General features: G+C 44.5%; 1 protein-coding gene across 1 annotated transcript in view; it reads left to right on the forward strand.

The window, feature by feature from the left end:
- The window catches only part of IGSF21 (immunoglobin superfamily member 21), a 339,687-nt gene that overhangs the window by 230,277 nt on the left and 87,907 nt on the right, over positions 1-21,503 (forward strand). The gene's annotated exons all lie outside the window — the stretch shown is intronic.

The following is a 21,503-nucleotide window of genomic DNA, read 5'->3' on the forward strand; positions in this document are numbered from 1 at the left end:
AGAAGGAGAAAAAAAGGAAAGAAAGAAAGGAGGAAAAAAGAAGGAAAGAAGGAAAGAAAGAAAGAAAGAAAGAAAGAAAGAAAGAAAGAAAGAAAGAAAGAAAAAAGAAAAGAAGGAAGGAAGGAAGGAAGAAAGGAAGGGAGGAAAGAAAGTAAGGAAGGAAGGAAGAAAGGAAGGAAGGAAGGAAGGGAAAGAAAGAGAAAGAAAGAAAAGAAAGATAGTGGAATCTACAACTATCACCCAGTGAAATTGACTTTGCTGGAAAAATTCTGGAAAGGGATGGCTCATGGTTATCTAGAAAAGGAAGGGGGTAATTACAAAAAGTACGAATGACTTCACCAAGGGTGAACTGGTCATACTGATAATAAAGTGATCTAGACATTACATAGCACTTTACCAATAATACCCAATTTGATCCTCACAACAGTCCTGGAAGGCAGGTACTATTACTATTCCCAATTTACAGATGACAAAACTGAGGCACAGAGGGGTTCAGTGACTTGTTTAGGGTCACACAGCTAGAAAGGGTCTAAGGGTAGGTTTGAGCTCAGATTTTCCCTTCTCTAGACCACCTAACTTCTAGGCTAATCCCATTTCTTTTTTGACAGGGTAAGAGGCTCCATTGGCCACATCCCTGTCCACCAACCCCTACTCAAAAGCAGCCGCTCAGCCTGGCATTCAAGCCCCTCCCTCCAAATCTGTCTCCTGACTGCCTTCCCATGCACTTTTTCTATGGCACGTGAACTGACCTATTAGCTGGTCCCTAAATTCAGCATTCCATTTCCCATCACCACATCTTTGCCATATGCTGTGTCCCCTTACTCCCAAGCTAGGAGTATACTACGCTCCCCCTCATCTCTACCTCTTAGAATCCTTGTCTTCCTTCCAGTCTTAGCTCAGGCACCCCCTTCTCCGTGATCGCTACCTCTCCCTTCCCCACCAGGGGTTGACGCTCTCTCCCTCCTTTAGTTAGACCATATTTTCTTACTTATGTATATGATACTCTTCACTCTCTTTGGTCCAGAAGCTCCTTAAAAGAAAAAGATCATGGAGGCCTCTGGCAGCACAGAGGGCTGGACCTGGAGTCAGGAAGACGTGGGTTCAAATCCAACATCGGCGTGACCCTGGGAAAATCATTTCCATCGCTATCTGCCTCAGTTTCCCATCTGTAAAATGGGGATAATACCAGCATTTCCCCCCCCACCCCCAGGGTCTTCCTGAGGATCAAAGCAGATGGTAGTTGTAGAGCACTGAGCATAGAACCTGGTACAGAGTAGGCACTATATAAATGTGTCGCGTCAGCTTTTCCAGCCTTAGCAAAACGCCCATCACATAAAAGGTGAGTAGTTACCAAGCATTTATTAAGCTCCTGCTAGGTTCCAGGCACTGTGTTAAGGTCTGGGAATATAAAGAAAGACAAAAACAGTACCTGCCCTCAAGGAGCTTCCACTTCAGTGAGGGAGACAAGCTGTAAAGAACCAAGTGATACAAGCTAAGTATGAGGTCACCTCAGAGAGTCACTAATAGTTTGCAGAGGGAAAAAGGCCTCCTGGAGAAGGAGGCACTTGATAGGAAACTTGAAGAGGTGGAAGGGAGGAAGGAAAGCATTCTGAGGCCTAGGGGACAGCCGGTACAGAGCTGTGAAGGGGGAAAAGTATAAGAAGGCTGGAGAGATAGGAAGGGGCCATGGGGCTTTGATTGCCAAACAAAGAGATTAATATTAATAAATGTTAATATAATTAATACATGTTTATTGAGTTGTGTTGAGCTGAGTTGAGGAAACGTTTTATTATATTAAAGATTTATTATTTTAATAAATGTTAATATAGTTAATAAATGTTTATCGAGTTGAGTTTGTGGGGAAAATACTTTTTAAAACTTTTGGGAAAATCAAATTGATTCTGATTCCATTCCGGAATTGATTAATCATAACACTTTAATGTGCTATAAGAAATGTCAGCTATGACTACTATTCTTCTCCATTCTAAATACAGATCATTAGCCTTCCACTGAGGGGTGAAGAAGGCAGGCCAGACTTAAGGACGAACCCAATTACGCTCATCCAGCAGTGGGGTGGTCACTTGCATGGCCTTTTCTAGGCGATTTTAACTGCCCCTGACCAGTCTACTGAAAGCTGTAACCAATGCCTGTGCCAGGGGACAGTACCACCCAGCCAAGCAGGTAGATTTGACACCCAAACATACATGTGGATTTATTCTCACTAAAGAATCTTCCCTGTGATGCCCTCCTTCATCCTCAAAAGACCCCAGTTAATTCATCAATCCTGCATTTTCTTTTCTTGAGCTTCTAAGAAATGGAACATTTCTAGTTGCTTTATTAGAACATGATATGATGGGAGAAAGTGCTAGATTTGGAGTCAGAAACTTGGATTAGAACCCCGGCACTGCCATGTAATTTACCTGTATGACCTCAAAGCTAAGTGGGTAATTCTCTCAACTACTCTAGGCCTCTAAGAGTCCTGATTTGTAAAAGGAAAGCATCAGGCTATGTAATATCTACCATTCTTTCTAGCTTTGAAATTCTATGTTCAAATGCTCCCTCTTCTAATATCCTTTCCAAATCTGTCACTCAGTGTTCCGAGCTCCCTCCCAGCTCTGACGTTCTCTGTTTTATAGAGCCTCCAACCCCCAACACTGTGTGTTCTAAGGGCCTTCCGAGTTCTGGCATTCTGTGTTCTAAGGGCCCTCCCAGCTCTGACATTTTATATTCCAACATTCTAGTTCTAAACTCTCTTCCAGGTCTAACATTATATGGTCTAGGCGTAGCAGGGACCATTCTATGGAACATGTATGGGGATGAGACGGTAGCCTTTCACCTTGTAGTGGGCCCAAAGGCAGTGGCCCATCACCTTATGTGCTCCATGAAATGGCCTGTTACATAAAAGACCTTTTAACTTTAGCATTCTATGCTCTAAGGTCCCTTCCAGAGCAAATCATCTGTGTTCTAGTGTTCTCTTTTCCATTTCCCTTACAGCTCAGTCATTCTACGATCTTATGACTCAGAGATAATAATTACTGGGAAACAGAAAAACTCCTCTTTCCCACTCTGGGGGAGGAAAGGCTCACTAGGCAGACTTTGGAATCAGTAGGGCATTCACTCAGTAAAACAACATATTGGATTATGCTTGGCCCCTGCACTCTTGTGTAAGAGGCACCTCTTTTTCTGGGCAATTTTAACTTCCCCTGATCAGAGTCTTCTGAAAGTAGTAACCAGTGCCAGGGCATTGTTAGTGACCTGGACATGCCCAGATCACCCAACATGGAGCGAATCTGCATCTACATGGTATGGGATGAAGAGTGCCTCCATGTTAAGCTATATGGATTTTGACTGAATCTAAGAAAAAAATCCTTTTAAAACTATCCCAACATTAAATCTGTTACCTCTGAAGGGAGTAGGGTCTCCATCCCTGGAGGATTCCAGCTGAGTCCTGGATGCTCACTTTTCTGGGGATACTCTTAAGGGGATTCTTGCTGAGGTAGGGTTTAAACTGGATGAATTATGAGGTCCCTTGTACCCCTGAGGTTCTGTGATCCTGTCAGTCTTAATGTGCCAGCTTGAAGGGGCCACTAGTCTGAGGAGGGAGAAGCAGATGTCTCCCAGGCAGCTCCCAGTGTGAGAGAAGTCCCCAGTCACTCCTGGGTGGGAAGCCACAGTGACAGGACCCCCATTTCCCTCCTGATAAGCCTCTTCCCATCTCCACTTTTGATTCACCTTTGAACAGTGTGACCGGTAAGGTTCCAAAATGAATCAGTGACAATGTGAAGAGGAAAAAGTTTCCATGGAAACCGCAAGAGACTGAAGAAGGGAGGCCCAGAAGAGGTGGGGTAGGAAAGAAGTAGCCCCAAAATAATGGATCTGGGAAAAGAAGAGAAAGCCAAGGGCAGAAGGCCAGCAAGAGGGAAAGAGCTAAGGAAGCCTGGGGGACAACAGTGCTGGGCCTAGGCTTATGAAAGGCATTGCAAGGCCAAGGGATATGTCCATCAATAAGAACCAGATTCTTATTTATCATCTGATGTGAGCCTGGCACTGTGGGGATATAAACCCAACATCCCTGGACTCTCAGAGGTCACAGGCTAGTTGGGGAGAGAAGTCACACATAACAGTGGAGTTAAATAACAACAGAAGCCTGGAAGGTCAGAGCTGGGAGGGCCCTTAGAACACAGGATGTCAGAGCTTGGAGGGACCCTAGAACACAGATTGTCACAGCTGGGAGAGCCCTTAGAACAGAGAATGTCAGAGCTGGGAGGGCCCCTACAGCAGAGAACATCAGAACTGGGAGGGACCCTAGAACACAGAATCTCAGAGCTGTGAGGGCCCTTAGAACACAGGCAGTCAGAGCTGAGAGGGTCCTTAGAACACAGGATGTTAGGACTAGATGAGATTTTTGGACAAAATGTCAGAACTAAAAGGATCTTAAGTATCACCCAGTCCAAGCCCTTCATTTTGCAGACAAGGAAACTGAGTCTCAGAGAATTTAAATTTCTTTCCCCAAAGTCACACAGCAAATTGATAGCAGTTTGAAGACGAGAACCCAGTTTTCAAGATTTCTAAAACCAGGACTTTTCCTCCTCCCTCCCCAACCTCTTAGTCATGCAAGAGTTTCAATAATCAGATGCCTGTCAGGCTGGAAGGCCTCATGAGGGTAGGGTAGAAGAAGAATCAGCTGTGATTGTGAGACAAAAGCCCCTTGCCTCCCGAGCCCACCTCTCCCTTCTCCAAGTCCCAGGGGACCAGTGAGAGGGAGGAGAAGTAAGCAGTGATGCAGAGTGTCACTCGGGGACCAGAACCAACCAGGGCCAGAAAGCATTTCCAATGGGTCACCGCAGCTCAGGGCACAGCGTAATGAGCTGTTGGTAATGGAACAGCATCGGTCAGGCTGCTAATTAAAATGGCATTAGCTCTAAACTGTTATAATTGTAGTGGAAAATACCTTAAGACGGAGTAGCCAGGCCCTGTTCTGGGGATCTGAACCCAAAGGCCGTGGGAGGCACCAAGGCCAAATCAGGACTGGTGGGAAAGAAGAGGGCACCACAAGGTATGGGTCATGTTTGCATCTTTTCCCTTCCTCCCCCACTTTGGGGTCCCCTCTACCTTTCCAACAGCCCAGCTTTCATTTGATGCCACAGTTGTTTGTGCCCATTGAACAGCTTCTTATCAGAAGAGTTCATAAATTGGAAGGGGGAAGAAATAGCAACACTGGGTTTTTGGAAATGTACCCCCAAAAAGGGGAGTTAATATAAAACCTTCTGGGTTCTTGGGGACAATCAGGTCTCCTGGTCCTACCAAATTTTTTTCCCAATGTCCTGCCAAACCTCTTCACCCTCCAACACCTCCTGGCCTGGGCTCTTCTGAACTCACTGGCCTCAAAGACATGTGCTTGACTGTACTAACCATGTTTGAATCCTCCAGGTGGATGATGTTCTTCCCACCCAGGCCCTAGGTGTAACAGGTGAAAACCATAGGATCATAGCTCTAGAGCTCATCAAGTCCACCTGCCTCATTTTACAGAGAAGGAAACTGAGGTCTTGGGAACTTCAGTGACTTCTCCAAGATCACGTAGATATAAAGTGTTGTTGGATTAAATGGCTCCTAAGGCCCCTTCCAGGACTAGATCTATGATCTGTGATCCTGGAAGAGACCAGTTAGAATGTTTTAGTTAGGGGAGTGACCAGGATGGTGACTGGGACCACAGGATGGTTGCCTGTCTTGTACCTTCCAGTAGCAGGGTTAGCTCAGATTTGATCAATGTTCTCAAAGCAAGAGGTAGAAGGCCATCTGTGGCAAGGCAGAAGGCAGAAGGCAGAATGTCATGTATTGTAGACAGCCCTGACAAGGTCTAGATCAGGGGTGAGGAACCTTCAGCCTTGAGGCCACATGTGGCCTTCTAGGTCCTTAAGGGCAGCCTTTTGACTGAGTCCAAATTTTACAGAACAAAAAATTTGGACTCCATCAAAAGGCTATCCTTAAGGACCTAGAAGGCCACATGTAGCTTCAAGGCAGCAGGTTCCCCACCCCTGATCTAGACAGAGCTGGTTAAATGAGCTTATGCTCATTCCCTCACCAATCAGGAACACTCCAGGGCTTTAGGGGATGGCAAGCCCAGATAAGTCAGCAGTATAATGTGGCCTCCCAGAAATCAAATGTGATTTTATGTTGCGTTAGGAGAAACACAGTTTTCAGGAAAAAGGAGAGGATGTCTCCTCCCTTTCATGGCTAAACTCCTTGGGAAAGCCATCTACACTAGGTGACCTTACTTCTCTTCTCCCTCACTTCTAATCCCTTTGCAGTCTGGCTTCAACCCCATCATTCAGCTAAAACTATTCTTCCCAAAATTACCAGTGCTCCAGGAATTGCCCAATCTAACAGCCTTCTCTCAATACCAATCCTTCTTGACATCCCTGCAGCATTTCACTTTCTTCTGTTCACCCTCTCCTTAGGTTTGCATGACACTACTCTCCCTTTGTTCTCTTATCAATCCTCATTCTCCTTTGCCAACTTTTCATCTGGGTCACACCCACTGGGGGTTCGATTCTGGGCCCTCTTCTCTTTTCTCTCTATACTATTTCCCTTGCTGATCTCAACTCCCATGGATTCCGTTGTTATCACTATGCAAATAATTCCCAAATGTATATATCCAGTCATAGTATCACTCCTGAGATCCAGTCTCACGTCACCAACTACCTTTTGGACATCTCAAATTGAATGTCCCAAAGGCATCTAAAATTCAACACACCCAAAACAGAACTGGTTATCTTCCCCCTCCCAGCTCTTCTCTTATCCCACCTTCCCTATTACTGTCAAGTTACCACCATCCTCCCAATCACTCAGGCTCTCACCCCTCTCCCTCACACTCACCACCCCACATATCCAATCAGCTGGCCAATTTTGTCATTTCTACCTTCACAATATCTATCCTACATATATCCTTGTTTCCACTCACAGCCACAGCCCCAACTCAGGCACCCATCATGTCTAGTCTGGGTTGGGGCAATACCCTTTTAACTGGTCTTCCACAGACCTCTCCCCACTCTCATTCATCCTCCATTCAGCTGCCAACATGTAGATCTTGACCATGTTATACCTCTGATCAGCAGGCTTCAGGGACTCCCTATTACCTCTTGTCCTTGGTCATTTGTTTCTGTTGTGTCCAACCCTTTGTGATCCCCTTTGGGGTTTTCTTGGTAGAGATACTGCAGTAGTTTTCCATTTCCTTCTCCAGCTCATTTGACAGATGAGGAAACTGAGGCAAACAGGGCTCAGTGACTTGCCCAGGGTCACACATCCAGGAAATGTCTGAGGCCAGAGGCCTAGTACTCTATTTATTGGGCCACCTAGCTGTTCCAATTACCTCTAGGATTAAAGATTAATTCTTTTGCTTGGCATTTAAAGCCCTTTATAATCTGGCCCCCTTTTATTCTCATCCTCACACTCTATGCAGTAGTGCTGGCCTACCTGCAATTCCACCTCCCATCTCTACCTTCAAATTAGCTATACACCATGCCTGGAATGCCCTAATCCATCACCCTCATCTCTTAATTTCTCTTAACACCTTCAAGATTCAACTCAAATCCCACCTTCTGCAGGCCAAAATCCCTGGTCCCTCCTTCCTTGTTCAGATTATTTTCCATCCCCTCTCCCTCTCCCTCTCCTTCTCACTCTCTCCATCTCTCTCTCTCTGTCTCTCTCTCTGTCTCTGTCTCTCTCTCTCTGTTTCTCTCTTCCTCTCTTCTCCCCCTTCCTCCTCCCTTTCTCTCTCCCCTTCCCCCTCTCTCTCCCTCTCTCTCCCTCTCTCCCTCTGTCTCTCTCTCTGTCTCTTTCCTTCTCTCTCCTTCTCTCACTCCCTCTCTCTCTGTGTCTCTCTCTCCTTCTCTCTCTCTCCATCTCTCTCTCTGTCTCTCTGTCTCTTTTTCTCTCTCTGTCTCTGTCTCTGTCTCTGTCCCTCTCTTTGTCTCTCTGTGTCTGTCTCTGTCTCTCTGTCTGTCTCTGTCTCTCTTTCTCTCTCTCTCTCTCTCTCTCTCTCCCTCTCTCACTCTCTCTCTCTCTCTCCCTCTCTCTCCCTCCCTCCCTCCTTATGTATATGTATAACTGTACACGTCTCCCCCTTTAGAACGTAGGTTCCTTGAGGGCAGGAGACCATGGATTCATGTTTCTAGTATTCCTGGCCCTTAGCACATACATAGTAAGAAAACAAACACTTGTTGACTTAATACTCTCACTGCTTGTTCTCTGACTTAGGCAGATCACATATGGATTATTGCGCTTTGGTTCTAGGTACCACCGTTGAGCAAAGGCATTGATAAGCCAAACTGGAGAACATCTAGGGGGAAGGTAACTGGGATGGTGAAGGGTCTTCACTCTGTGCCATATAAAGAAGGTGACCAGGATGTTGAAAGGATTGAGGATCATGCCACATAAGGATCTGTTGAAGAACCTGGGAATATTAGGCCTGGAGAATGTCTTCATCTCTATAGTTGTGACTGCTGTCTATAGATAGACAATTTGATCCAATCTACATTCAAATTCCATCTTACCAGCTGAATAAACCTAGATAAGTCACATGCGCTCTGGTCCTCGGTTACTTCATCTATAAAATGAGGAAAGGGGGGCGGGGTTGATGATGAGTCCAAAAGCACCTTCTGGTCTAAATCTGTGATCATTTGATATCTCGGCCTCTGAGCATTTGAAAGGGTGGTATGTGGAAGAAGGATAGGGCAGAACCTGGTTCAGTGGGCTGAAATTCCAAAGTGGAGAGTACAGGCTAGGCATGAATAAAAGCTTCCTGACAATCAATGGAGAAGAAAATAGCAGACCGCTCCAGTATCTCTGCCAAGAAAACCCAAATGGGGTCACAAAGAGTAGGACACAACTGAAATGACTCAAAAACAATTAACAATGGCTAAAAGTGAAATGGGCTTCCCTCCCCCCACCACTGAAGATTTCAAGCCAAGACCAGATGATCACTTGTGTCTGCCATAAAGTGAATTCTTTTTAGGGTCTGAAGTTCTGTGATATGGAGGCTCCATCTTTGTCAGCCCCTGATGGTAGTAATCTTTGGATTTCATAGGCCTCTGAAATAGAAAGCAGTATGGGATCATCAGATCTAACTTCTTCATTTTTTTCAGAGAGGGAAACTGAAACTCATAAAGAAATGCCTTGCACAAGGTCGTGAAAATTAGCCCAGGTGGGATTGGATGGATCTTCTGACTCCAATTCCAGTGCACTCCATTAATGAGAGGGAGGTCAGGGGCACAGTGCAGGCCCTCCCTAGAGCAAGGTTCCCCAGCTAGATTGGGAGTCAGGAGACCTGGGAGTCCTTATTCTGTACTTACTCGCCATGCATCCTCAGATTGGAGCCTCAGTTTCTTCATCTGTAAAATCAGGCTGCTTATTCTTTCCACTTCACAGATCTATCAGGATGAACGTAAAAATATTTTGATGACTATATTCCAATATAATTGGTTTCCTTTATGATATTATATAATTTATTTTATACATTTAAAAACATGATTTTGAGAAAGGGTCCATTGACCTCCCCAGACTGCCAAAAGGGTCTAGGAATTGAAAATGGTTAAAAGTCTTTGTATCAAGTTATAAACTCCGTGAGGGAAAAGATTGTCTTCTCTAAACATACAAAGTTTTGCAATGCATTGTCTCCCTCTGTTAAGATGGACGATCTCTGAGGGCATGGACTGTCTCACTCATAATTTTGTTTCCCCTGATATATTGTGTATGCTCAATATATGCTTTTATCATTCATGAATTTCATGGGTGAAACATCCCACCCTACCTGCCTGAAGCCTGTGAGTTCCTGGCAAGGGCACCTGGGAAAGGCAGGTAGTTGTGGCTGGACACAAGCCTCCACCATGGGAACAGAGCAAATGGTGCTATTCTGCCTGGCTGCAGAGATGACTCTCTGCAAATGCTTTACAAATGACCCAGCCACAGGACTGAATGCAGAGGCCATTTTCCCAAGAGGAGCCCAGACTTTCCAAATGCGTCATTAGCGCACATTTCAACAGCACTTTGGGGCTATCAGAGGCATGGGGGGAGTGCATTTTTATTAGGGCTGCCTGTCCACCTCCTCATTCCTCCCGGGTAGGATTGGGCCATTGGGCACTGAGGGCTTGGATGGCGGCCCAGGGCACAGGCCCCGAGCCAGGTGGGCCAAACAAAGCAAAGGCCTTTGCAAGTCACCTGAGCGGTTCATATTCTTCCATTTCCTCAGGGTTTACAAAGCATTTTACAAAATCTGCACCCACAGTTATTGTTTTTAAATAGACAGTCAGAAGAATCCATACCAGAGAAGAGCCATAAATAAGATCCATAAACACTTTACTCAGTCAATCAAAAAACATTTATTAGGCATCAACTATATGCCAGGAACTCTAATACTAATAAAAGCTAGCATTTATATAGATAGCACTTACACAAATCTCCTTTGGTCCTCACAATAACCCTGGTTCTTGATATCGTTACACTGAAGTTATTATAATGATATAAACCTTGGTATCATTATTACAATGGCATCCACCCTGATCTCATTAACCCCATTTTACAAATAAGAAACTGAAGTGGAAAGAAGCCAAGTTATTTATCCAAGGTCACACAGCTAAGTCTGAGGTAAAATTTAAACTGAGGTTTTCCTGACTGCAGGTCTATCACTCCATGCACTGAGCCACCTAGCTGCCTAGCGGCTGGGGATACAGAGACAAAAATAAAATACCCTTTGTCTTCAAGGCACCTACCTTCTACTGAGGAGATACAGCATATTCATAGATAGCTAGATCTTATAATAAATAAATGTATAGTAATCTGGTAAGGAGCAGCTAGGTGGTGTAGCAGATAGAGCACCAGGGCTGGGATCAGGAAGGCCAGAGTTCAAATCTTGCTCAGACACTTACTAGCTATGTGTGAACCTGGGTGGGAGTGTGGAGAAAGAAATGATAAACTACTCCAGTCTCTTTGCCAAGAAAACCCCAAATAGGGTCACAAAGGGTTGGATACAACTGAAAAATGACTGGTGTAATTAGCCTTGAAGGATAGATTGGAGCCAGCCTGTGAAGGACTTTAAATGCCAATAGTGGTATTTCTATTTTATCCTAAAGGCAATAGGGAGCCAGAGAAGCCTCTTGAGAAGAGGAATAACAGTAATATTAAATATTTAGATAGCACTTTGAAGCTTAAAAAGTGTTTATGTATGTTATCTTGTTTGATCATCACAAGAATCCAGTGAGACTGGTGAGATCAAAGTCTCATACGGGGCTCCAGTCATGCTCAGTTCACTCCCAGCTCCTCACCAGCAGCCTTGCCCCTCTTTTTCCCTTCCCCTTCATTTCTCCAGCCTGGATTTCCAGGTCCCCTTTTTGTTTTGTCTTTTCCTCTAAAGCAGGAGGGCCCAAAATACAGCCATTGACTGAAGTTTAGGCAGGAACCTACTGTGGTCCAATCTGTGAGCTTCAGAGTGAACTGGGAGAGGGAGAGTGAGAGAGAGAAAGAGAAAGAGAGAGAGAGAGAGAGAGAGAGAGAGAGAGAGAGAGAGAGAGAGAGAGAGAAAGAAAGAAAGAAAGAAAGAAAGAAAGAAAGAAAGAAAGAAAGGAAGGAAGGAAGGAAGGAAGAAAGGAAGGAAGAAGGGAGAGAGGAAGAAAGAAAGAAGGGAGGAAGGAAAGAATGAATGAATCAGGGAAATGATGACATGACTTGCAGTTGACTTTGATTTGAGTGAGGGAAGGCTGTGCAAGGTCACCAGCCTCAGTTTCTAAATGGGCATTACCTCACTCTAAGTGAGTACATGAAAAGACCTTAGTCTAAAAGGGCCAGGGTCTCCCATTGCATCCTGGGCTATCTCCATTCATCCTGATGAATATCTGGTCATTGGACCCAGATGGCTCTGCAGGAGAAAGTGAGGCTGGTGACCTTGCACAACCTTCCCTCACTCAAATCAACTTTGAGTCATGTCATCGTTTCCCTGATGTCCTGGTCTTCTTTGAGAACAAAGGACAAACACAACAACATTAGAATATAAGCTCCCTGAGGGTAAGGACAGTTTCCTTGTACCTGTGCCTCATACGTAGTAAGTGCTTACTAACTACTTTCTATATCTATTCAGGTGTTTTTATCCTCATTTTCCAGATGAGGAAACTTGAGTCTGAGAGAGGTTAATGATTTGCTTAGGATCACACAGCCAGTGAATGCCCGAGATGGGAATGACATCTCCAGATGTGTACTTTAAGAACATCTATTTGGCAGCTGCCAGAGAGAGATTGGAGAAAGGAGAAACTGGGCCAGGAGACCAATTAGCAGGCTTTTTCGATAGTCTGGGAGAGAGGTGATAAGGGCTCAAACTGGGGTGGCTGTGGTTTGTGTGGAGAGAAGAGGGTATGAGACTTTGTGTGAAGGTAGAATCAACAGTAACTTACTGGCTATGAGAGGTAAGTGAATGAGGGTGACAGGTTAGGAGTGACTCCAAGGGTTCAAGTCTGGGTGACTGGAAGAATGAATGGTGGTACCCTACAAACAAAGAAGGAAGTTGAGAGAAGGTTGATGAGTTCTGTTTTGGAGACGTTAAGTTTGAGATGCCTAAGGGGCGCCCAGGTGGAGATGTCTGGCAGGTTTTTGGAGATGCTAGGTTAGAGCTCAGAAGAGAGTTGGGGGCTAGATGTGGAGACTTAAGAGTCTCCTGTGTAGAGACAATAGTTGAACCATCGGGGATGGAGGGGGTCACCAATGGAAAGTGTCAAGAAAAGAGAGGAGAGAGCCCTTGGCAACACCTCTGCCTAGGGGGGTGGGACATAGGTGATGACCCTGCAAAGAAGAGTAAGAAGGATCAGCCAGATAGATAGGAAAAGCACCACCAAAGGAGAGAGGGTCTGGGAGGAGGGTATAGTCAACAGCATAGTAGAGATCAAGAAGGACAAGGACTGAGAAAAGGTCTTTGAATTTAGCTAAACAGAAAGTTACTCAGATAGTAAGTAAGTAGAAGTTCTGGGGTGAAACCAGGTCACCTATTGCCAAATCCTGTATCTCCCCTCCTTCTCTCAGCCAAACTGGACTGTTGTCTGTCTGCCATTGTCCTCCCACCCTTCTTGACCTGGCCGTTTGCTTACTCCCTGCCTATGCCTGGATGGACTCCCTGTCTCTATCCCTCGATGTCCTTTTGCTTCAAAGCAGAACACAGATGCCCCCTCTTCCATGGAAGCCTTCTATGATCCCTCTGCCCCACTGGACCTGCACACACACACACACACACACACACACATGAATTTAACCTCTCATACCTCAAAGCTCTTTGTGGTACTTTGTTTAGATTTCTCCTTTGAACTTATCTTGTGCCAAAATCAGGGTTGTCCTAGAGCCAGAGCTGGTTGTTAAATTTTCAGTGTGAGTATTTACACCTCAGAAATCAATAAACACTACAAATTCCAGCTTGATCCAATGTTTGTTGATTAACTAGACTTAAAAAAGCAATGGGGAGGATGAGAGAGGAATATATTGAGAGAGGGAGATAGGGAGAGATAGAATGGGGTGGATTATCTCACATAAAAGTGGCAAGAGGAAGCAGTTCTGTGGGAGGAGGGGAGAGGGCAGGTGAGGGGGGAATGAGTGAATCTTGCTCTCATCAGATTTGGCCTGAGGAGGGAATACCATGCATACTCAATTGGGTATCTTACCCCACAAGAAAGAAGAGGGAAGAAGATAAAAAAGGGGGGGGATGATGGAGGGGAGGGCAGATGGGGGTGGAGATAATCAAAAACAAATACTTTCGAAAGGGGACAGGGTCAAGGGAGAAAATTCAATAAAGGGGGATAAGTTGGGAAGGAGAAAAATATAGTTAGTCTTTCACAACATGAGTATTGTGGAAGGGTTATACATAATGATATACATGTGGCCTATGTTGAATTGCTTGCCTTCTTAGGGAGGGTGGATGGGGAGGGAAGAAGGGAGAGAATTTGGAACTCAAAGTTTTAAAAACAGATGTTTAAAACAAAAAAAAAGTTTTTGCATGCAACTAGAAAATAAGATACACAGGCAATGGGGCGTAGAAATTTATCTTGCCCTACAAGAAAGGAAGGGAAAAGGCGATGAGAGGGGAGTGGGTGACAGAAGGGAGGGCTGACTGGGAAACAGGGCAATCTTGGAGTGGGGGGGAGGGTAGAAATGGGGAGAAAATTTGTAATTCAAACTCTTGTGAAAATCAATGCTGAAAACTAAATATATTAAATAAATTTAAAAAAAGCAATGGGGAGAATGTTAATCATGCAAATTAAACTTAAAAGTGTGTTGGGCATGCACACCACTATCACCACCCCCAGAGAGCTGGTTGTTAAACATTTACCAGCACACACCCATTACAATTATATGCGAACTTGTTCTTCCTCTCCACGAAAACATAAGCTCCTCAAGACTATCACTGGATCACCTCAGAAGCCATCTAGTGCAGCCTCCCTCGATTTCTATGAGGAAACAGAGGCTAAGTGACTTGCCCAAAGACAAGTTTTAAGTTTGTGGGATTTGAACCCAGATTCTCAGACTCCAAATCCATCCATCCTTCTACTCCCTTGTGTCTCTGTTATCACCAGAACCTAGCACAGTGCTCTGAACATAGCAACTACATAACACACACACACACACAGAGAGAGAGAGAGAGAGAGAGAGAGAGAGAGAGAGAGAGAGAGAGAGAGATATGGAAACTGAGGCTCAAAAGAGGCCACCTATTTAGTGAAAGAATCAGGAATAGAATATAGAATCCAGGTCTCTGGCTTTCAAGTTCAGGATTCTTTCTATTACTTTCCTGTCTCTCATGCCCCACTTATAGACTCCTTAGAGCAGAGTGAGAAGGACCAACAAACAGCTAAATGACACTAATTTTGATTTGCGATCACTTCAAGAGATTGGCTAAGCTAATGAGCCATGGGAAGGTTGCTGGGGACAGGGTTAACCTACTTAAGAGAATAGACAGCTTCCCTGCGCTTCAGACTTTTCCTCTCCCCTCACCTCTTAGGAAAAAAAAAGAAAAGGAAAGTCACCATTTTTAGTCCAAAAAATTAGGACTCTCCCCTCTGAGAAGACAAAGAGAATCTGATCAAAGTCTCTATGACCATGAAAGGTGTTTGAGAGCGAGTGAACATAGGCTTGCTCACCCAACCCCAGACACGAGAGCAAGAGCCTCTCCAGGAAGCTAGATGGACGAGGTTTTCAGGAAATCAAAGGCTGTTCTACTTACTCAGTGGGGAGTAACTGTAGGGGACTCGTTACCCTGAGGGGTTGTACAGGATAGAAATAGAAACATGCTCAAGAATGGGTTGGAGAGATTCCCGGACAATAGACGTAGGATGAGTTTCATCTCATTGCCGTTTTACTTCCCTTCAGGCGTTCTGTGTCCCCATCAAACTGGCTGACTTCAGATCATAGGCCCATAGATTCAGATCAAGAAGAGACCTCGGAGGTCGTTTGGTACAAACCTCTCATTTTGCACCTGAAGAAGTAGGGGCCTAGATTGGTGAAGAGACTCGTCCAAACTCGCACAGGTGGTAGCAAGCAAAGGACCTAGGATGGGGTGGGGAAATTTGGCCTTGAGGCCCCGACCTAGGCCATCGGACTCCAAATCCAGCACTCCTATACCTGTTCCTAAGAAGCCTCCTGTACCTGGTGTCTCCCATCTAACTACTAACCAAGGCCAACCCTTCTTAGCTTCCTAAACCCGAAGTATCCAGGGCATTTAAAGGAAGTTATAAATGTTCCTTCACTTCATTCAACAAGCATTTTTAAATTGCCTACTATGTTCCAGACACCATACCAGATGCTAGGCATTCTAATACAAAAGCAGTCCCTGTCCACTAAAAGCTTATAGTAAAACCACAGTTTTGTAAGGACAACCCTAACCTTTGAAACAGACATTCTGATTGGCAACCTTGCCCCTCCCTGAAATTATCCATCAAGACTTCTGTCTGAGTAGATGCTTGGGTGGGCACTCTGTGGGGCTGATGACCTGTGGGAATGGGGAAGGGACTGGCAAGGTTCTTTGGTCCTCTTACATCCCAAATCCCACCCAGCCATTGGAGGTCTCAAAGCAGATGATGTGACTCCCAGTCAGGGATGCTAATACAGTGGATTCCTGCAACTGGGAAGGAAGTTAGACTCCCTGATATTCTTCTAGATCTAAAATGCTGAGTCCTCTGCCAATTCTGACATTTTGAGACCTGCATCCTCTCCTACCCTTCAACTTCTCTGTTCTAAGGCCCTTCCCAGCTCTGACATCCTGTGTCCTAAGGGCCCTCCCAGCTCTAACATTCTCTGTTCTAAGGGCCCTCCCAGCTCTGACTCCTATAATCAAATATTTTATACTCTAAGGCCCCTTCCTACTTTCAGAATCTGTGATTCAGAGACAAATCTGACCAGGTGTTCAGACAGCCAGTACAGCCATGTTGGGGCTTCCATGGCCACTGCTGCCCCCAAAGCCCATCCCTGTTCTTTTGAACCTTATCATGCCCAGCCAAGGCTGGTCTAGCTAGCAAGGCTAGCTCAGGGCATCTGATTCCCATGTACTTTTGTCTGCAATAACATAATGACTTGCCCTTCTGAGAAACCATCAGTGCTGGTAAACTCCTGCCGCTAACCTATATTACACCGATCTCTCCCTAAACCTTTGCAGTTATTAATAGTTTATTGATTGCAGCCCATTGCAGGTGAAAAGAAGCCCCTGCCCAGCCCCCTGTTATCTGTAGACGGCCTGCTAACCAGTCAGCAGATCAATGCCACTTGGTTCCTGGGGAAAGGAGCTCTCTGGGATGTTTAATCCACTTTAGAGGTGAGGCAGCTGAAGTAAAAGCTAAGATTAGGGACAGAGAGCCAGGCTGCAACAAAATCAAACTTGTGTCCTCGGTACAATTGAGCCTGTAGAACGGAGGGGGAGGGAAGTATAACTGGAGCGCTGTGTTTGGCTTCGCTGTGCTGGGGCAATTTCACCAGGTGGGCAGCACATTATCACACGTGCCATCCCCTCTCCCTCTCCCAACAGTAATCAAAACAATATATCCCTATTCCCGGGAAAGATGGGACAACCCACTGCCTTCCAACTCCATTCACCATCCCCAAACACTCCTCCTGGGCCACCAGGGCAGGGACTGTCTTACTTTTTGTCTTTGTATCCTAATTCTTAGCATATGCCAGACGTGGCAAGTCCTTAATATTCATTCTTTTATTCATTCATTCCTGTCTTCAACACAGGCATACCTGTCCCCTGCAGAAGTCAACTCTGTATCTGTGTCACCTACGTATCACCTGTACATCTACCACTCACATATATATATATGCCACCTATAGATGTACCACTCATGTCCATATATATATGTGCGTGTGCATATGTGCAGGGTGTTCCTAAAGTCTGGACACATGGGAAATGTGGAGTTACTGCATCAAGTTTACTTGAATCTTGCAAAGCGCATCAACCTTTGCATCACGAATGTTGGAAATCACTTGGAAGATGTTATTTGTTACTATTCAAATTAAATAAGATGTTGCTGAAAATGTCATTCATTTCATTTCTTGATAATATGCATTTTTGCCTATGTATCCAGATTTTAGGAACACCCTGTATTGTGTTTATATATACATGCTTATATATACATACATATATACATGTGTATATATATATATATGTGTGTGTGTGTGTATGTGTATGCAGTGTGTGTGTGTGTATGTGTGTGTGTGTGTGTGTGTGTGTGTGTGTGTGTGTGTGTGTGTAGGCCCAGCTAAGTGGGATGGTGGACAAAGTACCAGGCCTGGAGTCAAAAAGACTCCTCTTCTTAAATTCAAAATCTCTTCTTGAATTCAAATCTGGTCTTAGACACTTACTAGCTGTGTGACCCTGGGCAAGTCACTTAATAATCCTATTTGCCCCAGTTTCCTCATCTGTAAAATGAGCTGGAGAAGGAAATGGCAACTCCAGTATCTCTGCCAAGAAGACCCCACATGGGGTTATGAGAGTCAGACACATTTGAAAAATGATTAAAGGACAAAATATCTATGTATGTCTGTATGTAGATATTATATATATATGTATCTTAATTGTATAATTATTAATAAACACATTATATTATATATTTATATAATAAATAACTTCTATTTCTGTTTCATATCATATACCACTCGCCCACCCATTACTTTGATCATATATCAAAAGAGTATTTAGCATGAAAAGACTGCATCTCTCATCTCCACATGTCACTTATCACTTCTCTCTGTGCTTTCTTAATGTTCCTCACACGTGACTTCCTTTCTCCCACCTCCATGCCTTTGTGCAGACTTTCCCTCATGCTTGGAATGCATTCCTTCCTCACTGTAAGGGCAAGCAAAATGGGACTTTTATTGTCTTTTGTTTTGGAGTGCTTCTCAACACTAAGACAATCAATGCCTTTGATTGAGTCTTGCCTTTGTTTGTAGAAAGGCCAACACCCTTTTGCTAATTAGGTCATAAGAAGTGTGAAACCCTCCAGAAGTATGAAGTGCCCTGACCCTGAAGAAGTGTATATATACTCTGAGGTTAGCATTTTGCTGGGGACTCACTCATCGGAAGAGCGCTAGTGTGGAAACTCTGGGTAGCTGTTAAGGAGCAGCCCCCCCACCCTCACTCCCACTCCCCTTTGAAAACCCAGATGTTGGTTCTTCTCTCTCTGATATCTATGTGTGTATAGCTTTGGTCAGACAGATAGAAGCCTTTCTGTTGATTTGTGTTATTTTTTCTGTTGGTAATTTCTGTTTGTATTCGCTCTGAAATTCAGGGTGCTGACTTTTCCCCCTGAACTAAATGAATAATATATGAATGTTTAATTAAAGTGAGATTGTAAACCCCTTAAAGTTGCTTTACTTAGAAAAGCAGATCTAAGAACCTGTGCTAGCAGCCCTCCTGTGTGCCGGTATTGCTGGTCTTACACCTCCACAGCAGCTGCTAGCAGCGTTGTTGTTACACTCACTCCTATAGATAACATAAGCTTGGGTGACATCTATGTAGGCAGTGGGCAACCAGATAATTGGCATGCTCTTGATCAATAGTTGCACAGGCAGTATGTGCATAGTGGAGATGCTACCAAAGAGACAATACAGTACAGTGGAAATGACAAAGCCTTTGGAGTCAGAGGACCTGGGTTCAAATCCCATTCCTGTCACTATCTCTGTAACCTCAGAGAAGTCACTTCCCTTACCTAGGCCTCAATTTCCTCATCTACAAAATGAAAGATTTGAATTCCATGATGTCTGAGGTCTCTTTGAGCTCTAAATCTATGATCTCTCCCTAAACTGAGACCTTCGTGCATCACTTGAGTATATCTAGGTATCTGTCATTAAAATCCCTATCACTTCTGTATCACCTGTAGCACCTCACCTGTGTACCTCTCACCAGGATGGATCATCTAGGTGGCTGTCATCATAATTGTCACTTGGTGGCTGACTCAGATTGCTTGGCCAGGACACAAGCAGAGGCAGACAGAGTCCCTGGGGCTCCTTGCAGCCCTGAGCCCCAGGGAGACTGAGCTTCCAAACAACAAGAATTCAGTATTCTCAGACAGCATCAGGGATGACATACAATCAGTCCTTCCTGCCTCTGCTGGAGGAAAGGGTCCCACCCACCCTCTCTGTGCTGCGTGTCAATGTCTCCTGGGTTCCCTCGCTCCCTAAAGGGGAGAGAGTTTGGCTGGATCTGTAGAACAATGGATGAAAAGAAAGACTTCGGGTGAGGGAGTTCATCCAGAGAACAGTGAGTCACAAGGCAAGGAGACGGAAGATGAAGAGGGAGACAGAGACACATAGTTGAATCACAAGAGTAAAGTGAGTCTTAAGATGAAGTGGTTGATGATAACAAGCTAGCTAGAGCTAAGTCCTGAAGACTCCCCTGAGAGGAGGAGGGGAGGGAGCAGTACAGCCATGGGCTCTCTGGCAGCCTGGATGCCAGAGAGAGGCCCTGGTGAAGGTGGAAAAGAACTGCTTCTGCAGTGACCAAGGGAGACAAGTGCTTGTAGGAAGGAAAAGGAGTAGAAAGAAGGTCAGAGGTCAGACTTCCCCACCACGGGTCACCCTAAGCCCCCAGACACTGTCTTTATGACTTTGGGCAAGTCATTTTCCCTAAGTGCATCTCAGAACAGACTTTGAGATGGGAAGTAAAACCGGTGCCTCCCAGCCCTGACAGTCTCTCAGACTCTGAGTCTGAAAGACTCTCCCTTACCTCTCTTGATCCTATGAAACCTCTCAGTTCATTGGCCCAAAGTCAAACAGCTAAAAAACAGTAAAAACCTAAATTTGAGCTTGGGCCTACAGTGAACGGACTGTAGTCCAGAATTACTATTCAGATGCAAGGTTGGACCAGATGTCCTCTGAGCTCCCTTCTAAAGGATATCTAAACATCTTCTAAATAGGTCCCTCCCCATGCTGTCATTTTGTGTTTCAGCTCCAACATTCTATGTTCTAAAGGCCCTCCCAGCTCTAACATTCTCTGTTCTTTTTCTTATTTATTTATTTATGTCTGTTTGTATTTATTCGTGAATTTATTTATTTGTTTATGTATATATGTGTTTGTTTATTTACTTGCTTACTTATTTTTAGTTTTCAACATTCACTTCCATAAGATTTTGAGTTCCAAATTTTCTCCCCTTCCTTACCCTCCCCTCCCCAAGATGGCTTGCAATCTGATATAGGCTCTACATATACATTCATATTAAACATATTTTCACATTAGTCATGTTGCAAAAAAGAGTTAGAACCAGTGGGAGGAAGCATGAGAAAGAAGAAACCAAAGAGAGTGAGAGAGAGAGAGAGAGAGAGAGAGAGAGACAGAGAGAGACAGAGAGACAGAGAGAGACAGAGAGAGACAGAGACAGAGACAGAGAGACAGAGAGAGAGAGCAAACAGTTTGCTTCAATCTGCATTCAGACTCCATAGTTCTTTTTTTCTGCACATAGATAGCATTTTCCATCACGAGTCTTTTGGAGTTGTTTTAGATCCCTTGCATTGTTGAGAAGAGGTAAATCTATCAAGGAGAGTCATTGTACAATGTGGCTGTCACTGTGTACAATGTTTTCCTGGTTCTGCTCACCCCACTCAGCATTAGTTCATGTAAGTCTTTCCAGGTTTTTCTGAAGTCCCCCTGCTCATCATTTCTTATGGAACAATAGTATTCCATTACATTCATATACCACAACTTGTTCTGCCATTCCCCAATTGATGAGCATCCTCTTAATTCCCAGTTCTTGGCCACCACAAAAAGAGCTGCTATAAATAGTTTTGTATATATGGTTGTTTCCCATTTTGTGATCTCTTTAGGATACAGACCTAAAAGTGGTATTGCTGGGGCAAAGGGTAAGCACAGTTTTACAGCCCTTTGGACATAGTTCCAAATTACTCTCCAGAATGGTTGGATCAGTTCATAACTCCATCAACAATGCATTAGGTTTGCAATTTTCCCATATCTTCTCCAATATTTATCATTTCCCTCTTTT

This window comes from Trichosurus vulpecula, chromosome 2, assembly GCF_011100635.1.
Source record: "Trichosurus vulpecula isolate mTriVul1 chromosome 2, mTriVul1.pri, whole genome shotgun sequence".
Classification (NCBI taxonomy): Eukaryota; Metazoa; Chordata; class Mammalia; order Diprotodontia; family Phalangeridae; genus Trichosurus; species Trichosurus vulpecula.